This window comes from Pelophylax lessonae (genome assembly GCF_965119305.1).
Source record: "Pelophylax lessonae genome assembly, chromosome: 2".
Classification (NCBI taxonomy): domain Eukaryota; kingdom Metazoa; phylum Chordata; class Amphibia; order Anura; family Ranidae; genus Pelophylax; species Pelophylax lessonae.
Window position 1 is genome coordinate 528313439 of NC_138769.1, and position 21803 is coordinate 528335241.

Genomic DNA, 21803 nt, shown 5'->3' on the forward strand with positions numbered 1-21803 from the left:
TGGGGAGGCTGAGCCAGGTGCCAGTCTAAGTATCTGGATAGATCCCGACCATATGGTCAAAATCTTTTCCAGCCTAGATTGGCTCTGTGATCTCAGCCGACAGCGGGCTTCAGTGCTGCTATCTGCGGAAAATAGGTCACAGGAGTGCAGCAGGAACTACACCCTTGTGATCCACAAGAGAAGTACAGCCAAACAAGCTTTGGCTGTACTTCTCATTTGATTACAAACATTCAAATAGACTAAAACATACATTATAATGCCTCAAAACATACTGAAGATTATTGTTCTAAAATATAAACGATCTCAAAATAATGGGTAAAAGAATAACAGTAGTAGAACAGAAACGAGAAGCTCCACATATGGTATTTTCCTCAACATGTTTAGCTGTGCAAATGGCTTCTTCATAAAATGGAGGGAATACAATTGAAGTTCTAGATGTAAGAAGACAACACAATATAAACATCATACAGTATAAACTGGTGAACTGAAGAAAGAGTTGCACTTGAAGCACACTGAGAACCTAAATGCAAGCACTTCCCAAGGGGAAGGTGTTGGAGCAGACCAGGAATAGACACCTTATCTACAAAACCTTCAAAAATCCTATTTAAATATATCAAAAGTCTCTAAATTATGACTACACCTTTGCCATCTTTGAATACTAACTATGTGAAGAGAAGATTTTAGCAGATACAACTTGGTCAAAAGTAAGTCCTCTAAGTGACAGCAGTGGAACAAAAGTTGTTCAAACACAATGCCATGTTACATCCAGGTGCTCACAATTTATTCGGACTAATAAACTCCGCCAGAAGAAAAGATACTACAGCATGCATATAGATAGATAGATAGATACAACTTTATTGTCATTGCATAGTACGGGTACACAGCAACAAGATGCAGTTTGGCATCTACCAGAAGTGCAAAATGTAGCAATCGTGCAAAAGTGCAGATAAATATCTAGCATATTTACAGTGCAGATAACCATCTAGCATAATTAAAAAATATATATACACAAATGAATGTGAAATATTGGGCAAAATGTACAGTAATGATAAAGATACATACAGATATAAATAGTGCAGATGTACTGAGGAGTGAAAAGATATACTATGTAGTATGTACATGTATAGTACAGAGGTTACATACAGTCTTTTGTTTGTGTTTGTTTTGTAATGATTAGCGGTGTAATGTTGAGTTCAGTAATATGATGGTGGATGGAAAAAAACTGTCCCTGAACCTGCTGGTTCTAGTGCGCAAGTTTCTGTATCTCCTTCCTGATGGAAGGAGGTTAAACAGTTTATGACTGGGATGCGAAGAATCCTTGATGATGTTGTGAGCTCTGCGCAAACATCTGCTGTGGTGAAGGTGCTCAATGGCAGGTAATTGGGTGCCAGTGATGCGTTGAGCGGTTTTGACCACCCTTTGCAGTGCTTTACGTTCACTCACAGTGGAGCTTCCGTACCATACAGTGATGGAGTTGGTCAGGATGCTCTCAATGATGCAGCGGTAGAAGCTCGTTAAAATCCCCGGGGACAAATGAGATTTCTTGAGACTTCTCAAGAAATACAGACGTTGTTGTGCTTTTTTTACCAGAGCTGACGTATTCAGCTGCCAGGACAGATCCTCAGAAATGTGAACTCCCAGGAACTTAAAACTGGAGACTCGCTCTACCTCGGTTCCATTGATGTTGACTGGTAGATGTCTCCCGCTGTTGGATTTCTGGAAGTCCACAATGAGCTCTTTGGTCTTTGTGGCATTGAGAGTCAGATTATTGGTGGCACACCATACTGCCAGATTACAGATCTCTTCCCTGTAGGCCGATTCCTCATTGTTTTCAATCTGGCCGACCACGGTGGTGTCATCCGCATACTTGATAAAGATGTTGGATTTGTACAAATTAGCACAATCGTGGGTGAACAGGGAGTAGAGCAGTGGGCTCAGAACACAGCCCTGCGGTATGCCAGTGTTCAGAATGAGGGTTGAGGATACCTGGTTTCCCAACCTGACAGATTGGGGTCTGTTGGTGAGAAAGTCCAGAATCCATCTGCAAATGGAGGTGCAGATACCCAGTTCCCTGAGCTTAGTGATCAGTACAGTGGGGAGGACTGTATTGAAAGCAGAGCTAAAATCAATGAACAGCATTCTAATGTATGTATTGCTCTTATCCAGGTGGGTGAGAGCAGAATGAAGAGCTGTGGAAACTGCATCCTCAGTTGACCTATTTGGTGCGATAGGCATACTGGTGTGGGTCCAGTGTAGGTGGTAGGCTCGCAGTAAGGTGATTCAGGACCAGTTTCTCAAAGCATTTCATAACAATAGGGGTGAGTGCAACTGGGCGAAAGTCGTTCAAGTATTCAGCAGCTGAGTGCTTAGGCACTGGTATGATAGTAGTGGTCTTCAGGCATGTTGGTACTGTGGCTTGAGCCAGTGACAGATTGAAAATGTCAGAAAAAAACATGTGCCAGTTGTCCAGCGCATGCTCTGAGAACACGTCCCGGTATGCCATCTGGGCCAGCTGCCTTACGTGCATCCACTCTGCTAAACACTGAATAGACGTCCGTTATAGAGAATGAAAGTGAGCTGTAAATAATAGCAGAGTCCATGGTTGGTGTAATATGTCCTGTGCATTGGTCAAAACGAGCAAAAAAGTGATTAAGTTCGTTCGGTTGAAAGGCACTGCTGGTTGATTGAGCTGTAGGTTTGTAGTCTGTGATTGACTGGATGCCTTTCCACATGCGTCTGGGGTCAGAGTTGTGGAAGTGCTCTTCTATGTGTAATTTGAATATGAGCTTTGCTTTCCTAATGCCCCTTTTCAGGTTGGACCTGGCTCTGTTATAGTCCTCTACACTGCCAGATTTAAAGGCGGCATCTCTTGCTTTCAACAGGAGACGGACTTCAGAGTTCATCCACGGCTTCTGATTAGGAAAACATTTCACGTGTTTGACTGTAGTGACATTGTCAATGCACGTGTTAATATAGTCCAAAACAGATGATGTGTAAGTGTCCATGTCTGTATGAGAGTTCAGTGTAGCCTGTGAGGCAAACATGTTCCAGTCAGTATCCTGAAACTGCTGTTGTAAAGAAGAAATGGCCCCCTCTGGCCATACCTTTACTGTCCGCAGAGCTGGTTTCACACGTTTGATCAATGGTGTGTATTTGGGTAGCATGAACAAGGAGAGGTGATCAGACTGACCCAAGTGGGGGAGGGGAATGGCCGTGTATGCCCCAGGTATGTTTGTATACACCTGGTCCAGTGTTTTATCCCCTCTGGTAGAGCAGGAGACATTGCGGTGAAATTTTGGTAAAACAGATTTCAGATTGGAGTGATTGAAATCTCCAGCAACAATGATAGCTCCTTCAGGATGTGCAGACTTCTGTTTGCTGATAGCTGCATGCAGTTCCTCCATAGCTAGTTTAGCATTAGCATCCGGTGGAATGTACACTGCAGTCACAACAATGGCTGAGAATTCTCTCGGTAAATAAAAGGGTCTGCACTTAATCATCAAATACTCTAAATGAACGGAGCAATGACTTTCAGTAACAGTAGAGTCCGTGCACCATAAGTTGTTGACATACATGCACAGACCTCCACCTCTGCACTTACCAGAGTCCTCTGCCGTCCTGTCCGCCCGATAAACACTGCGACCCCTGAGCTCAATGGCGCTGCTGGGAATGTTGTTGTTGAGCCATGTTTCCGTAAAAATCATGATATTACATTCCTTAATCCGTTTGTGTGATGATATCCGGAGCAGCAACTCATCCATTTTGTTAGCAAGAGACCGTACATTGGCAAGGAAGACGCTTGGAATCGATGGTTGATGCGGGTTTAGCCTTAGCTTAGCCCTGATGCCGCCTCGCTTCCCCCTCCTTTGTTTCCGGTCTCGCCGCCGGCACTGTGAACTCGCTGTCCCCCTCCTTTGTTTTCGGTCTCGCCGCCGGCGCTGTGAACTAGCTGTCGGCCGAGCTGGATCAGCAGTCCGCGGTGTTCGGGCGATTTCCCGAGGGAGATCAAAGTCCATTGAAAGTCCGTATCTGTAAGTATTGCCGATATCTAGTAATGCTTGTCGGCTGTATGAGATGTATGCAAGCCCGTTCTGCGTGAATAAACTTGCTGTTGATGGAAAAATTGCTACTAAATCGCAAAACTGGAGAGACGCTGGGCCTCGCGTTGTGCACGCGCCGCCATTAGCCATTTAAGCCACTTCCAGCCAAAGACCTCCAAATTCCCACACCCGAGAGCCACTTCCAGGGACAGACTTGGTTGAGTACTTATGAATCTGTCTTCAGAGAAAGAAGTGTCCACACTGACTACTACCTGTATCCTCATTTACATTTGTATTTGAGGATACAAATGTCAGTGTCTTACATGCACATGCACACCCTCGGCTTGCATTTGCGCAAGTGTGGGGGGCTATGGAGGTTTTCAGCAATTGTTTTTATTTTAATTTAATTAAATTTATTATAATTTTCTTTTCTCTATTCCACAGACGCAGCTCCATCTAGTCAGAGACTATAGGCTTATGCTATTCCTATCAGGAATGGGCGCTAGGCAGGAAACCAGCTTAACCACACCTATGGGTCTGTCCCTGCAGGCGTAACCCCACACACCCTGCTATCATCAAACAGTATGTTTCTGCCTAGTTTAAGAAATAGGATCTAGCTTCTTGCTGGGACTTCGTTCTTAGCTATTATTAGAAAGTTTGTTAGTTTGCAATTTTTTTTTTTTATTTTCACTAGTTAGTTCCTGAGGACCAAGATCCAGAGGAACTACAAGCAGCAGCCGGCTGAGGTTTCACACTGGATAATCTAGATCCTTAACCACTTCACCCGGGCAGACACCATATGACATCTTGGGGGTTTAGGTGGGGATATCTGAATGATGCCTGCAGCGATTCCGTACACCATAAGAACAATCATAGTGGAAGAACCACCGCTTGATCATTCTTACAGGCGGCAGGAGGGGACACCCCTCCCACCGCCCTCCGGTGCTTCTACTTCTCTATGACTCTCGGTGGTCCGGGTGCGATTTGATGACGTGACATCTGGCCTGGCAGTTTCAATACTGCCGAGATCTCTGCATGCAGCTGAGATCGTTTTTTTTTTTTTTTTTTTTTTTTTCAGCCAGGCTCTCTAGCCTGTAGGTGAGGTCTGAGGTCTTATTGACCTCAGATCTCCCTATAAAGAGGACCTGTCATTCACTGAACCTATTATGAAGGATGTTTCCATTCCTTGTAATAGGAATAAAAGTGAGAAAAAAATAAATGGAAAGATTAAAAAAAAAAAAAACGCAGAAGCGAACACATGCGTACGTCGCGGCCACATATGTAAACGACGTTCAATCTATACATGTGAGGTATCGCCGCGAACGTTCGAGCGAGAACAATAGTTTTAGCCCAAGACCTCCACTGTAACTCTAAACTGGTAACCTATTTACTTGGCGTAACATCATCTTTCACATTATACAAAAAAATTGAGCTAATTTTAGTGTTTTGTTTTCTTTATTTTACAAAACTTAAAAAAAAAAAAAAAAAACGCATTTGAAAAATTTCTGCGCAAATACCGTGTGACGTAAAAAGTTGCAATGACTGCCATTTTATTCTCTATGGTCTCTGCTAAAAAAAAAAAAAAGGAATAAAACAAACAAATGATGATTTTTACATGTAGGAGCGTAGTGCCAGAAATCGACCGGTATTGAAGTGGTTAAGGTCTCCCAACCTGGCCAACAATCGTGAGTAGGTTATAGTCCAGAACTAGGCCTTTGCCACGTCAGTTCCCCCGACTGATGGGGACGAGCCTGCGAGTGGACCGTCTCGCTGGGAAGCACACACAACCTGGAACGTCCTGAGTCGCAGCTTCCCCTTGGCTGACAGCACCCCCATCCCGTTTGGGAGGTGATCTTTTTTGGAATGGCGCCCAACTGGTACTGGTATTGGGAGTAAATTGTCCCCACAAAAAAACCCTGGCGGTCTGGGGGCTGACATGGGCCCTTCCCTGGATTAGTCGGACCTTGAAGGCTCCCCCTGGCACCTTGGAGCACTAGTCTTGTGTACTCCTCGGCATTCCCCTACCCCTAGCAGGTTTTTACCTTGGGGGGGGGGTGGTAATAATACAGCCATTGTGGCACTTATTTGAGGGGGGGTGACTTGTCCTGTGTGAGCCCTTGGTCAGGGACCTTCCAATACCTATTGTTCTGGGCCCCCTTTTGGGGGTCCTGGAGAGCGCATGGCGCGCCGTGGGGGGCCACCATTTTGTTGTGCCTCATTTTATATTCCCATTCGATTATAATGGGCAGCCATGTTCTGTAATTCCCCATTGAGAATGTATGAGCGGCCATTTTCCTTAGGTCCATAGGCTGGACAGGCATATGGCATGGTTTTTACAATTTAGAGGCTGTTTTTTCTTCCTCTTCCTGTACAGTCAGTGTCAGTTTCGTTTTTGCACAGATCGAGCTGGTAGTCTCTGTGGTCTGGTAACGTTTTCCTGGGGTTCCTGTGGGTTTTTCTTCATTTACTCTGCTATTATCTTATAATAACCAGGGATTGTGAGCCCACACTTGTAGCGGTGGGACCGCATTTTTGGCGGTCCTAAAGAGACACTGCCCAAATATTTTAAAAAGTGAACATGGAGTCCCAGGATAATATTTCACCTGTAGACCCCCTGGGAGCGATTGTGGGGCCTTCTGGTTCACAGTCTTAGCTAGAGATGGCTGCCTTTTTGCAAAATCTGATGTCTAAGGTAGATTTTGTCATTGCTAGTGCTGCCAGCCGCAAACACCCTCCGCCCTCACCTCCATCAGCAGGGTCTTTGGACTCTGAGATGGACATGGCCACCACAGACGCAGACCACCCTGAGGGCTTGGTGTCGTCACATTCTGACTGCGAAAGGGACCTGTCCTCATCAGCTGTGGCGCAGAAACGTGCTTTGGTGGAAACTCTGATAGTTTTAGAGCGGGAAACTTTAAAATTGGCTGAAGAACCCACAGCGCCGGGTACAGAGGTGTCTTTTGTCTCCCGCAAATCCCGTAAATCAGGCAAAGTGTTCCCTTGCCCAGACTTGTTCCATACTATTGTGGATGAACAATGGCGGTGCATTAAGCACATTAGTGCTGCCTAAGGGTTTTGCTCGCCGTTACCCCTTTGCGGAGGCAGTGTCCGCTAGGCCCACCGTACCACTAAAAGTGGATCCCCCGGTGTCCAGGTTGAATAAAGCGACTCTGGTACCGGTGGATGAGTCTCCAACTTTTGCGAACCCCGTGGTTAGACAGGTGGAATTCTTGTCCCTGAACGACTCCCCTCTGCGATGTTGGAACTACTGGACCAGTTGGCTCAAGCCCTGGTGTTCATGTGTGATACGTCTCTGGATTCAGCCCCATTGGTGGCTAGGCCGTCAGCAGTGGGGTTTGCTATTAGGCACATGGTGTGGCTAAAAAGCTGGTCGCCAGACCAGGCTTCAAAAAAGGTCTTGACTGATCTTCCCTTCTCAGGGGAGAAGTTGTTTGGATCCTCTCTGGAAGAGTTGATCAAAGGTATCACGGGGGGTAAGAGCACTCCTCTTCCCCGATCCTCTATGGGCAAGGCGCCACGTCCTAGGCAGGGACCTTCCTTTAATGCTCATAAACATCTTTTTAATGCCTCCGGGTCGCAAGAAAAAGGTAAATCATTCAGGTTGTCTGGGGGTTCCAAGAAGCCGTGGTTGGGGAAAGCAAAGACTGGCCAATCTTGACCTGCAGACAAGTCCTCGTCTGCATGAAGGGGCGTCATCACCCGATTCTGGGGTGGGGGGTCGTCTTTGTTTCTTTATGGAACCCTGGACCTCCTTGTTTCAGGACAAATGGGTTCACAAACTGATCCGATCTGGGTACAAGATCAAATTACGGTCTCGCCCTTCGGACAGGTTCTTCCCATCCAATCTTTGACTATTCCCAGTCCAGTTAAGGGACTTGCAATGGGCAGTACACGATTTTCTGTCGCAAGGAGTGATTGTACCGGTTCCTTTTCAGGAGCGTTTTTAAGGATTTTAGTGAAACCTCTTAACCATGTCCAGGAAGGAAGGCAAGGTGCGTCCCATCCTGGATCTCAAGGCCCTGAACCACTTTGTGCTGCTACAGAAGATTTGGATGGAATCCATCCACACAGTAGTGGCGTCACTATATCAGGGAGATTTCTTAGCCTCCAAAAATATCAAGGAAGCATATCTACACATCCCTATTCTCTCAGGGTCTATGGTGATCGTAGGAGGAAGGTGAACGTCTATGGTGATCGTAGGAGGAAGGTGAACATCTATGGTGATCGGAGGAGGAAGCGTCAGCCATGTTCATTGATCCCGCCCCCATCTGCGGAGGAGCCTGGATAAGATTGGCTGTGCATGGTTTTTGGTGGATATCCTGGCTCCCTGCAGACTGTGTTGAACACCTAGAGAAAGGCACTGCACCAGGATTCCATTGATGTTCATACCCTGTGTTGGATGCTGACATATATGTGTGATCTGGTAAGCACTTGGTTTATCTAGAGCATGCAGCACTAACCGCAGATATAGTCACACTAAGTGGTGGTGGATTCTTTTCCTGCACTCAGCACCCTGCACTGGATCCTAGCTGATTTTGGACATTTACTTTTCTAATTTATTTAACGCTCTATTGCGTTGTCCTATTGGGACATTCATCACTGAATATAATTTGTATACATTCAGGTTTACACTTTATTGGTTGATTTAATCACTTAATCATTGGTATTGCTTTATGCAGGTTAATTTAATATCAATATTTTAATGTAGCGCAACTCTTTTTTTTATAACATCCCTATTTACGCTGGGCACCAGCGGTTTCTTCGCTTTGTGGTCACAGAGGAGCATTATCAATTTGTGGCATTACCCTTTGGTCTCACCTCAGCTCCCTGAGTTTTTACCAAGGTCTTAGCACTGGTATTGACATTGCTGCGCCAGCGAAGGATTGCAGTACTGGGTTACCTAGAGGATCTCCTGTTGAGCGACTCTCCTTCAGTCCTGTTGAGGGATCTGACGGTCACTGTTTCGGGTTGGAACATCAATTTTAAGAAATCTGTGCTGAAACCTGTCTTGAGACTGGATTATCTTGGCTTTATTCTGGGTTCAGCCTTGGCCAAGGTGTTTCTTCCCCTGGACAAACTGCAAAAGTTGCAGGAGGCGATTTGGTGGTTGTTTGCGAACAATTTGTCCTCTCCGAGTTTGCATGCGGGCCTTGGGTCTAATGATCTATCAACCTTCGAGGCGGTTTCATTTGCTCATGTCCATACCAGACCTTTGCAAAAGGAGATTATTGTCAAATGTTAAAAGGATCCAAAGTTCTTGGACTCTATAATTTGGTTAAGCCACAAAAAAGGTCTTCTCTGTTGTGGTGGATTTAGTCTCCAGCACTATGCCAGGGCAAGTCCTTCCTCCCGTTGTTTTGGACGGTGGTGACCACGGACACCAGCCTATCGAGCTGGGTTGGGGTGCTGGGGATGCTCTGTGCCCAGGGTACCTGGACGATGGAATAGTCGAAACTACCAATAAATGTTTTGGTGCTCAGAGTAATAAAGCTTTGCCTGAGCCATTGGACAACTTGTCTACAAGATTGTCCAGTTAGGATTCAATCAGACAGCGCCACAGCTGTGGCTTACATCAATCACCAGGGGGTTACCAAGAGTGTCTTGTCAGCCAAAGAGGTGGCCGTGATTCTGGCCTAGGCAGAAACATTTATTCCAGCCCTCTCTGCTGTACACATTCCACATGTGGAGAACTGGCAATCAGATTACCTGAGTCATCAGGTGTTGGATCAAGGGGAGTGGTCCCTGCACCCAGAGACGTTTCATCTCCTGTGTGTTCGGTGGGGGACTCCTGAGGTTGATCTATTTGCTTCTCGCCTCAACAAGAAGGTTCAGCGATTCGTAGCTAGGTCTTGATATCCTCTGGCAGACGCCACAGACGCTCTGGTGGCTCCTTGGGGTCGGTATCGGCTAATGAATGTCTTTCCTCCCTTGAAACTCCTGCCAAGGCTTCTACGCAGGAAAGAGGTGGAAGGAATTCTGGTCAGTCTGGTGGCTATGGACTGAACTCGCCGGTCTTGGTACGCAGACCGAGTAAGATTGGTCGCTGATGCTCCTTGGAGACTTCCTCTCAAGGAAGATCTGCTGTCTCAAGGTCCAAGGTCTCAAGGACCAATCTTCCATCCTGCTATCCAGTCGCTGGCTTTAACGGCATGGCTGTTGAAAGCCAGGTGTTGAGGGATAGAGGTCTTTCTGACTCTGTGATTCCTACGCTATTGAAGGCTAGGAAGTCAAATTCTAGGAAGATATACCATCATACGTGGAAATCATATTTCATGGTATGAATCACTGAAGGTGCACCCTCACATGTTTTCGATATCTAGGGTCTTGGGCTTTCTGCAGAAAGGAGTTGATCAGCGGTTGGCTTTGGGCACTATCAAAGGCCAAGTGTCGGCTTTGGCTATATATTAATTTGCTTTTTACACAAGGAGTGCGCCATATGGCTCCTCCGACAAGGTCCCCGCTACCTCCGTGGGACCTCAATCTGGTATTATCTATTCTTCAAAAGTCTTCTTTTGAGAACATTCGGGAGATTTCTCTGCTCTTATTTTCCCAGAAGGTTGCCTTCTTGGTGGCTATCACTTCTGCTCGCAGAGTATCTGAACAGGCGGCGTTGTCTTGCCGCTCACCTTATCTGGTGATACACAGAGATAAAGTGGCACTTCAACCTAATCAGTCGTTTCTTCCTAAAGCTGTTTCTGATTTTCATCTGAATGAAGACTGTGTTGCTTTCGCTATGCCCTAAGCCCAAACATTCTAAGGCAGGGATCCTCAAACTATGGCCCTCCAGCTGTTACCAAACTACACATCCCATGAGGCATTGTAAAACTCTGACATTCACAGACATGACTAGGCATGATGGGAATTGTAGTTTCTGAACAGCTGGAGGGCCATAGTTTGAAGACCTTTGTTCTAAGGAATTTGCGTTGCACTCTTTGGATGTGGTTCGGGCGATCATCGTCTATCTGGAGACCACTGAGTCTTTAAGAAAATCAGATGCTCTTTTTAGCCTTCCTGAAGGATCTCGTAAGGGATTGGCTGCGTCTGTGGCGACCATATCCAGGTGGATCAGGCAGACGGTAGTTCAGGCTTATTCACTCAAGGGTAAGGTTCCTCCTTTCCCGGTGAAGGCACATTCTACGAGAGCGCTGAGTGCCTCTTGGACTTTTCAGGTGACACCATCAGGTGTCGGTGCTGCAAGTTTGCAAGGTGCCAACTTGGTCGCTGCATAGGTTTACAAAATTCTACAAAGTATATGTGTTGGCATCTTCGGATGCTTCCTTTGCCACAAGGTTTTGCAGGCTGCTGTTTAAAGAGAGCATTTTTATTTTTTGTCTTTGAGAGTGTATTGTGTTTTCAGGGTGAGCTCCGATTGTCCCTGGTTGAGTGCCATGTGTTACCTGGTTGGCTAAGTTTAGCCTTTGGGGAGTTATGTTTCCGTTTGTGTTTTCTTCCCACCCCTCATGAACATACTGCTTTGGGACATCCCTATAGTCTCTGACTAGATGGAGCTGCGTCTGTCGAACGACAGAGAAAACTGGATTTTTGTAAGAACTTACCGTAAATTCTTTTTCTCTGAAGTTCATTGACAGAGGCACCCGCCCCTCTAGTTATGAGTTAATGTTTTTTTTTTTATTTTCTAAACACTGCTTGTAACTTAACTGTTTGATGATAGCAGGGTTTGTGGTGTTATGCCTGCAGGGACAGCCCCCATAGGTGTGGTTAAGCTTTTTTCCTGCCTAGTGCCTATTCCTGATTGGAGGAGCATATCCCTATAGTCTCTGACTAGATGGAGCTGCGATTGTCGATGGACTTCAGAGAAAAAGGATTTTATGGTAAGTCCTTTGAAGCCAGGAGCCAACTGCACGAAACACACACACAGCCTGATGGCCGCTACTGTATATATAAATATACAGTGGGGAAAATAACTATTCGACCCCCTGCAGCTTTTGTAAGTTTGCCCACTTACAAAGAAATTAAGGGTCTATAATTTTTGTCATAGGTGAATTTTAAATAGAGACAGAATATCAACCAAAAATCCAGAAAAAAAAAGTTCAGTGCAGTCCCCCCCCCCCCCTCCTCCACCCAGATTCCTGACCAGCAGCTGGCTCAGCCTCTTAGCATGCCTCTGAGAGCCTGAGACAGCTTCTTCTGCCCCCTCCACAGCCAGACACTCCAGTGAGCGCTGGAAGGGCAGAGCAGAGAGTCGGTGGATTGCAGGGTATTTTCATATATCCGTTTCTTTGCTAGCAGACATCTTTAAGTCTATTATATATGTCTGCATCCTTTTTTTTTTTTTGTGTATGTACAGCATACAGGAGGGAAAAAGTATTTAATCCCCTGCTGATTTTTACATTTGCCCACTGACAAAGATGACAAATGATCAGTCTATAATTTTAATAGGTTTATTTTAACATTGAGAGGCAGAATAACAAAAATATTCAGAAAAACACAATTTAAAAAGTTATAAATTGATTTGCATTTTAACAAGTGAAATAATTATTTGATCCCCTATCAATCAGCAAGATTTTTGACTCCTAGGTGTTTTCTATACAGGTAAAAAGCTGAGATTAGGAGAACTCTTCTAAATGGAGTGCTCCTAATCTCAGCTTGTTCCTGTATAAAAGACACCTGTCCACAGAAGCAATCAGATTCCATTCTTTCCACCAAGGCCAGAAACAAAGATCTGTCCAAGGGTATCAGGGACAAGATTGTAGACCTACACAAGGCTGGAATGGGCTACACGACCATTGCCAAGCAGCCGTGGGAGAGGGTGACCACAGTTGGGGTGATGCTGCCGATGACCCCAAAAACATCCCCACTGTCAAACATGAGGTGGAAACATTATTTGGGGTGTTTTTTCTGCTAAGGGGACAAGACCACTTCACCACATCAAAGGGATGATGGATATGGCAACGTACGCTCAAATCTTGGATGAGAACCTCCTTCCCTCAGCCAGGGCATTGAAAATGGGTTGTGGATGGGTATTCCAGCATGACAATGACCCAAAACACACAGCCAAGGCAACGGAGTGGCTCAAGAGGAAACACATTAGGGTCCTGAAGTGGCTCTAGACCTTAATCTCATAGAAAATGTGGAGGAAGCTGAAGGTTCGAGTTACCAAATGTCAGCCTCAAAACCTTAATGACGTAAAGAGGATCTGCAAAGAGGAGTGAGACAAAATCCCTCCTGAGATGTGTGCAAACCTAGTGGCCAACTAAAGGAAACGTCTGACCTCTGTGATTGCCAACAAGGGTTTTGCCACCAAGTACTAAGTCGTGTTTTTTTTTTTTTTTTTTTGCGAAGGGGTCAAATATTTATTTTTCTCATTACAATTTTTTATAACTTTGGATTTTATTGTTGTGATTTCTGTCTCTCACTGTTAAAATCTACCATTACAATTATAGACTGATCTTTTTTTTTTTTTTTCAGTGGGCAAACGTACAAAATTAGCAGGGGATCAAATACTTTTTTCCCTTACTGTAGCTGAAATGTTTTCTTTATTTATGGATAAAGTAGATAAAACAATTTTTGCCACACTGAAAAATGAATATATTAAATTAAAATAAGTGTTACATTATAATTGAAGAAAAGAAAACACAAAAGATGAATGTAAAAATTGTCCCAAAATATGCCCAAAGTAGTGAAAATATTTGATGTGGAAAGATCACTCCAAACCAAAATGTGGGACACCCAGATGTACTCCCACCATTAGCGAAAACCGACTTTTACCAATACATGTGGACCCTTTACTTAAAAAGAGTCAAGCAAACTGTATCAGTTGATATGTCCTCTGTAAAAGGAACAGTTTCTCCACCATGGCCACCAATGGTTACTGTAGTCTCTCAATTGACAACATGGGGTGCTCCATCATGTGCAAATTCACAATGTTAAAGATACAAATAAGTGCTTAGATATAAAAATAACGGTCCCAGGATTAGATCCGACTGTGTCCTGGTTTGGGTGTGCGTGGTGACATTACGAGCGTAAGCTCTGCTCTCACGGTTGCACTTTTACTATTAATATTTTGGGCCATTTTTCTTTTGATTAAAATAAAATGAAGATTTTAGGTACCATTTACCACCAAAAGAAACACAAATCAGTCCTGGAAAAAAACAAGGTATAATTCACCTGGATACACAAAGTAGTTGTGATGATATGTACAGATTTGTGAACACATGTGAAAGTTGCAAAATTGTGTTCAGGCATTAAGATTTTTTTTTTTTTACCACTAAGGCTACATGTACACGGGACATTTTAAAAAGTCCTTTGAATGCTGGAATTTAACAGCTATGTAAAGGACGTTTAAAACGTCCGTTGTGTTGCGTTTGCAGCCGCGTTTAGCGGCATTTAGCGGGCGTTTGCGCTAAGATCCATTTTTAGAGGTCAAAAAATCATTCCCCTTTAAACAGGAAAAACGCAAGCGCTAAACGCGGGTGTTCACGTTTGGTCGCGTTTTGCGTTTGAAATGCCGGTAAACACACATTCTGAACATCCTGAACGCAAATAATTGCTTTCCAAAAAACGACACTGAACTCAACTGCCTCTAAATGACTGTAAACGACTCAGTGTACATGGACAGATAAGATAACATAGAGGAGGGTTCAGGGGCTTCTGAAAAAAACGCCCAACTGCTCCTAAATGTCGGTTTACAAGTAGCAGTGTACATGAGGCCTAAGGGGTTAATAAGTTCCTTAACTGGCATGTCACATTGATTAAGTGAACTTGCCATGCACAGTGGTAGTGGTGATTGTTGCCTTATGTTTTGGTTACTTCAGTGACATGTTATTGCATACTTGCTATCCTGACCACTTTCTCCAGCATGTGATGCATACTCTGAATTTTTCTGCTAATGCATGCGAGTGCATTTACATTAAAAATCTTTAAATATTTTCCTAAAGCTTTATTAGCATTGGGGTGGGGAAGCTTCCTGAAGAAAAGGGACTTACCATCCTAATCTGACCATACACTGCTCAAATTTCAGCCACATTCTTCTTAGCGCAACTGAATTGTATTGATCTGCCGACACCACTCTGGTCAATAAAGTCGATTATTCAACTATTGTCAGAGGAGCCAACAAAAAAAACTGTTGGCCGAGCAGCGCCTGCAACTATTAAGTGGTGCCAGCTGTCAGAATACAATAGCACAGCAGGGGGGATTTGTCCATCTGTACTGTTAGCATGAATAATGAAATCTGTTAGAATTATTTTTTTTAGCCTAGGACCCCAACAAGATAGTTATCTATTTATGTATGTCCAGTTTAAGATTGTCAAGTTTTCTTATTGTTTCTAATAAAAACAATTATTACATAGCACAAGGATATTATGTAATAACGTGAACAAATTCAAAAGGTGTTTCCCTCCTCAAATATTGAACATTAAGCAATGATACAGAAATGAAGGATAACCAATCAAAGCAACATTGGATTGTTAGGTGATCAATTAGCAGAGCCATGCCTGGAATTGCAATGCACTTCTCCAAAAAGGGCCCTTCAACTGGGGACCCAAAGAACTAGAAAGAAACAGTATAGTCATCCATAGGGCCAAAAAGAGGTACCTGCTCTTACATCTGGGCAAAAAAGCTGGCTCAAGGCAAAGATCGTCAGAAGAGATGAAAAAGAGAAAATGATAGGGGGAAAAAATGGGGGGGGGGGGGCAACTCTGTCCTGGAGGCTCGCTATGGATATATTTAACACTCCATGTTGGATTACAGTTGTTGAAAGTACATGGGCAGTTGTGTTGATGGGAAGTATTCTAGCCAGGGCTGCCAGGTACGTAGAAATTTATCATGAGTGTCAGTATCACCGTCAATTTCTTGTTCACCAGGGTACTGTGCACTAGACTTTTCATTTAGTCCAAGTTAAGAATTGCTGTCTTCCACACTTTTGCAATCGTCTGTTTCGTGGCTGAGAATATATGGGTCACAATAGTGCACTCTCACTTGGTGATAATCATGATTTCTTAGTGGATATTTTAGCCTTGTCTTTTGCTTTGGTATAAACTCAAAGTTCTGTTACTTTCCCCAGTAGAAACCACAAAAAAACTTGCTGGAGTGTCTATCTTTCCTCTATCCAAAATTTAAAGGGAAAACAATAGCAAAAAAAAAAATGAATAATATTGTGTATACAATTGTGACACAAGTCCTATTGTAATTGAATGTTATTAAAAATTACCTTTACTTTTCAATCTGCAGCTCTGTAATTTTCTGAAAATGCAATGCAGTATGGCTACCTGGGGGTATGTGTACAGATCACCCCCCAGAAACATTATTTTCTGCTTGTGTGATTGTCTCGCTGATTTTCCCAGACGTCTGTCCTAAGATACAAGTCAGATTTCAGGCATCCCCTGCAACAAAAATGTAATACTCCCAATAGGAAATCACGTCTAAAGGGATGCAGGCCCAGCAGCTTTTTGCATTCGAGCCCTGTGAGTGCACAGCTGATTGATAATTATGAAACCATTCCCATTAGACTCACTTTCCCACATTTGCACAGACAAACACACAGGGATTTCTTCAGAATAACAAAAGGTAATAATTTGCAACAAAATTTGTTAAAATCCTTGTAATGTACACCCAGAGGGGAATGTTTTTTTCTCAACAAAAGTGGAGTTATGCTTTCAATACATTTAAATACTGTTAAACAAATACAAAAATACAATTAAAACCTAAAATAGGTAAAACTTGTGTTTTTTTTTCTCATAATATCTGAGAGCTTTAGAAAGGGTAACACAACCATAGAGCATCAACGTTCTAATAAACAGAATCATTATGTGCTTGTAATGTAGATATTTACAGCTAGCCAAGTGGCGGTCCAGTCTTCATCTCTCTATTGAATAAACCGTATATGTCTTTTAAGAAATATGAAAACCATTACTCATGGATTTATTCTCTACCTATAGGTAGCCATAATGTTAAAAACTGCTGCCATAAATTGGCTAGTTTAGGCAGTTCTTGGTGTTGTGAAAAGCATGACTCTGAGCTAACAGCCGAGACTGAAGATTGCTGTTGGCTTTCAAGGTGACAACTGTAGAGCTATAATACCTGTGGGAATTATTTCTGTCTGCTTGCTAGCAGCACAAGTTTTCTACTATTTTGCTTTCTTCTATTGCATTTCCTTTATAGTGCAATTCATTACAGTGAGAGCATTGATTCTGTTGAAAAGCTATGACAGTAGGGTCTTAAGAAAACACATGTAAAATACATAGAGATGGCTGCAGTGCAAATGGGTGATTTTTTTCAAGTTCACTTCAACTTAAAGGTTCTCCAGCACCTTGCCAGGTATTTTGTAGATGGAGTTTCTGAATAATGTATTTAACACTTTCCCAGACTGATCTTTTTATTATTATTTTTTTTTTTTTTTTTTACACAGTGTTAAGAGTTATGAATTCTGAAAGGGAATGATGTGCTTTTGCCTTCTGTAAAGCAGAACCCCAAACACTGTTATCAGCTGTCTCCACTTTTTTTTTATCCATTAACAAACTGGAAGGTAGATGAACAGAAGGGAAATCCAAATCAAATTATTATTTGGCGTGACCACCCTTTGCCCTCAAAATGGCATTGATTCTTCTCCGTACACTTGCACACAGTTTTAGAAGGAGCTTGGAGGGTAAGTTGTTCCAAACAACTTGGAGAACTAACCACAGCTCTTCTGTGAATATAGAGTGCCTCGAATACTTTCTCTTCATGTAATCTCAGACAGACTCAATGTTGAGATCAGGGCTCTGTGGGGGCCAAACCATCAACTACACTAGACCTTGCTGATGCAGTATAACTACCTTGTGTCTTGTTGCTGTGCCCAGTCTTGCCATGCTGTTTGACCTGTGACATGAAACATTCTTCCAAAACCTCACCTTAGCTGAGTATGTCTCTTCCTCACCCAGTTTCAAGCCTGCTACAAAGCTGTTTCAGTTAATGGCTGTGTTTCAACCTACATATGAAATTGATGATCTGCTTGGCATAACTGATTAATCACACATCCGACTCTAATCTTAGAAAATCCCTAAATTTGTGAAAAATGTTCAAGCTGTGCAAGTGTGAGATTGATGCTGGTTTTAAGCCAAAGAGTAGTCGCACCAAATATTGATTTGATTTAGATTGTATTTCTGTTCTATCAATTTGCATCTTGTAAGTGATAAAAGTATAGAAATATACACCTGCAAGAAAAAGTATGTGAACCATTTGGAATGATATGGATTTCTGCACAAATTGGTCATAAAATGTGATCTGATCATCATCTAAGTCACAACGATAGACAATCACAGTCTGCTTAAACTAATAACACACAAAGAATAAAATGCTGCCATGTTTTTATTGTACACACCATGTAAACATTCACAGTGCAGGTGGAAAAAAATGTGAACCCTTGGATTTAATAACTGGTTGAACCTCCTTTGGCAGCAATAACTTCAACCAAACATTTCCTGTAGTTGCATATCAGACGTGCAAACGGTCAGGAGTAATTCCTGACCATTTCTCTTTACAGAACTGTTTCAGTTCAGCAATATTCTTGGGCTGTCTGGTGTGAATCGCTTTCTTGAGGTCATGCCACAGCATCTCAATCGGGTTGAGGTCAGGACTCTGACTGGGCCACTTCAGAAGGCGTATTTTCTTATGTTTAAGCCATTCTGTTGTTGATTTACTTATATGCTTTGGGTCATTGTCGTATTGCAACATCCATCCTCTGTTGAGCTTCAGCTGGTAGACAGATGGCCCTAAGTTCTCCTGCAAAATGTCTTGATACTTGGGAATTCATTTTTCCTTCGATGATAGCAATCCGACCAGGCCCTGACACATCAAAGCAGCCCCAATCCATGATGCCCCCACCACCATACTTCACAGTTGGGATGAGGTTTTTGATGTTGGTGTGCTGTGCCTCTTTTTCGCCACACATAGTGTTGTGTGTTTCTTCCAAACAACTCAACTTTGGTTTCATCTGTCCACAGAATATTTTGCCAGTACTGCTGTGGAACATCCAGGTGCTCTTGTGCAAACTGTAAACATGCAGCAATGTTTTGTTTGGACAGCAGTGGCTTCCTCTGTGGTATCCTCCCATGAAATCCATTCTTGTTTAGTGTTTTACGTATTGTAGATTGGCTAACCGGGATGTTAGCATTTGCCAGTGACTTTTGTAAGTCTCTAGGTTTCTTCTTCACCTCATTGAACACTCTGCGCTGTGCTCTTGCAGTCATCTTTACAAGACGGCCACTCCTAGGGAGAGTAGCAGCAGTGCTGTGCTTTCTCCATTTACAGAAAATTTGTCTTCCCATGGACTGATGAACAGCAAGGCTTTTGGAGATCCTTTTATAACCCTTTACAGCTTTATGCAAGTCAACAATTCTTAATCGTAGGTCTTCTGAGAGCTCTTTTGTGCGAGGAATCATTCACATCAGGCAATGCTTCTTGTGAAAAGCAAGCCCACAACTGGTGTGTGTTTTTTATAGGGTAGGGCAGCTGTAACCAACACCTCCAATCCCATCTCATTGATTGGACTCCAGTTTGCTGACATCTCACCCCAATTAGCTCTTGGAGATGTCATTAGTCTAGGGGTTCACATACTTTTTCCACCTGCACTGTGAATATTTACATGGTGTGTTCAATAAAAACATGGCAACATTTCATTCTTTGTATGTTATTAGTTTAAGCAGACTGTGATTGTCTATTGTTGTGACTTAGATGATGATCAGATCACACTTTGACCAATTTGTGCAGAAATCCATATCCATTCCAAAGGGTTCACATACCTTTTCTTGCAGCTGTGTGTGTGTGTATATATATATATATATATATATATATATATATATATTTGGAAGCAATCTTACTTAACAACTTTTCTTTACACCTGCCTAAAACTTTTGCATGATTTATATAATTTCAGAAAGATAAGAAATGCAGACACACAAAATATGAATAAAGTTAATAACAAAGGCCAAGAAGTGATTGTTTCCTTTTAAGAGTTCTATATGGCTCAATCTGCATTTGTGAATGAGTGTGTCTGTCTCATTTGGTTGTCAGGAGAACTTATTATCCCCCAGGAAGGGCACCATATTCTGTGTGTCATTCTTTTTTTTGTATGTCCTCTATTTCTAGATCTCCTATAAATTAATGTGTGTATACAATATGGAAAAATAAAAAAAAAAAAATATATATATATATATATATATATATATATATATATATATATATATATATATACACAGCCCTCAAAATTTACACTCGCCTGCTCACATTTGGCGAGTGTAAATATGAGGACTGCGAGTATGGACAGGCTGCGCTGTCGTGAGAATGTAATTCCAGTGCTCCCCTAGCCGTGCACAGGCTCGCAGCACAGGCATTTCAATAGGAAGGAACTGTACAGTCGCCTGGGACCGCCCTTCTCCACCTCCCTCCTGTGCACATGCCTGCCCCCCTTCACTGGCTCGCAGCGCGGGCATTTCAATAGTATCTGTACAGCCGCTTGGGACCCCCCTTCTCTGCCTCCCTCCTACTGCTCATTCCTGCCCACCCCGCACAAGTTCACAGGGCAGGTATTTCAAAAGGCTCTGTCAGCCGTCTGGGACCACCCCGCTCCAATCCCCTCGTGCCAGCCCCCCCCCCCCGCACAGGCTCGTAGCATGGGCATTTCAGCCACCTGGGATCGCCCCTCTTCAACTCCCTCCTGTTAAGACATCTAGGAAATGGAGAGGTGCGTGTCTTTAGGCAGTCCTAAGTGAGCAGGCTCAAACCCTCTTGGTCCGCCCTCAGTGAGCACTGATGCCTGACCTCTGTGGCTGCAGGAGAATGGTAACTATGATGACAGTGTGCTGTGACTGGATGCAGTGCATGTGCTTGAGGGGGTTGGTGGCATTGAATGGGGGGATTATACAAAATGAGTGCTGGGAGGAAAGGGGGGGGGCTAGAGAAGGAATAGGTATAAAGGATTGAAAAATAAAGGATTGGGGGGAGGGGGGTGGGGTAGAATTGGAAGTGTAGGTCTGAAACATACTCATTCCAACCCCCCCCCCCCTCCATTGTACCCATGTCTCCAACTCCACTGCATTGCATTGGGGCTGCATTGATGGGCACTGGGGAAGCTGCATTGATGGGCACTGGGGAGGCTGCATTGATGGGCACTGGTGAGGCTGCATTGATGGGCACTGGTGAGGCTGCATTGATGGGCACTGGTGATGCTGCATTGATGGGCACTGGTGAGGCTGCATTGATGGGTACTGGTGAGGCTGCATTGATGGGTACTGGTGAGGCTGCATTGATGGGTACTGGTGAGGCTGCATTGATGGGTACTGGTGAGGCTGCATTGATGGGTACTGGTGAGGCTGCATTGATGGGTACTGGTGAGGCTGCATTGATGGGCACTGGTGAGGCTGCATTGGTGGGCACTGGTGAGGCTGCATTGGTGGGCACTGGTGAGGCCACATTGATGGGCACTGGTGAGGCTGCATTGATTGACACTGGTGAGGCTGAATTCATGGGCACTGATCAGGCTGCATTGATGGGCACTGATGAGGTGGCACTAATGGACATTGATAAGCTGCACTGAGATGCTGCCCTGATGGGCACTGATGATGCTGTACTGATGGACACTGATAAAGTTGTTAATATTTAGTTTTGTAACTTAATTTAGCATAAAACATTTGAGTGTAATTTCATGAGATAATTTATGAGGGTGTGTTTAGTGGTGGGGCAGGGTAGGGGTTGGGGTGGGACAGGGTAGGGGTTGGGTGGGGCAAGTAGTGGCGAGTAACTCTTAAG

The 21803-nt window shown here is 43.7% G+C and overlaps 1 protein-coding gene across 1 annotated transcript in view; it reads left to right on the forward strand.

The window, feature by feature from the left end:
• Positions 1-21803, forward strand: part of DIAPH3 (diaphanous related formin 3) — a 1357913-nt gene that overhangs the window by 527448 nt on the left and 808662 nt on the right. The window lies entirely within an intron of this gene.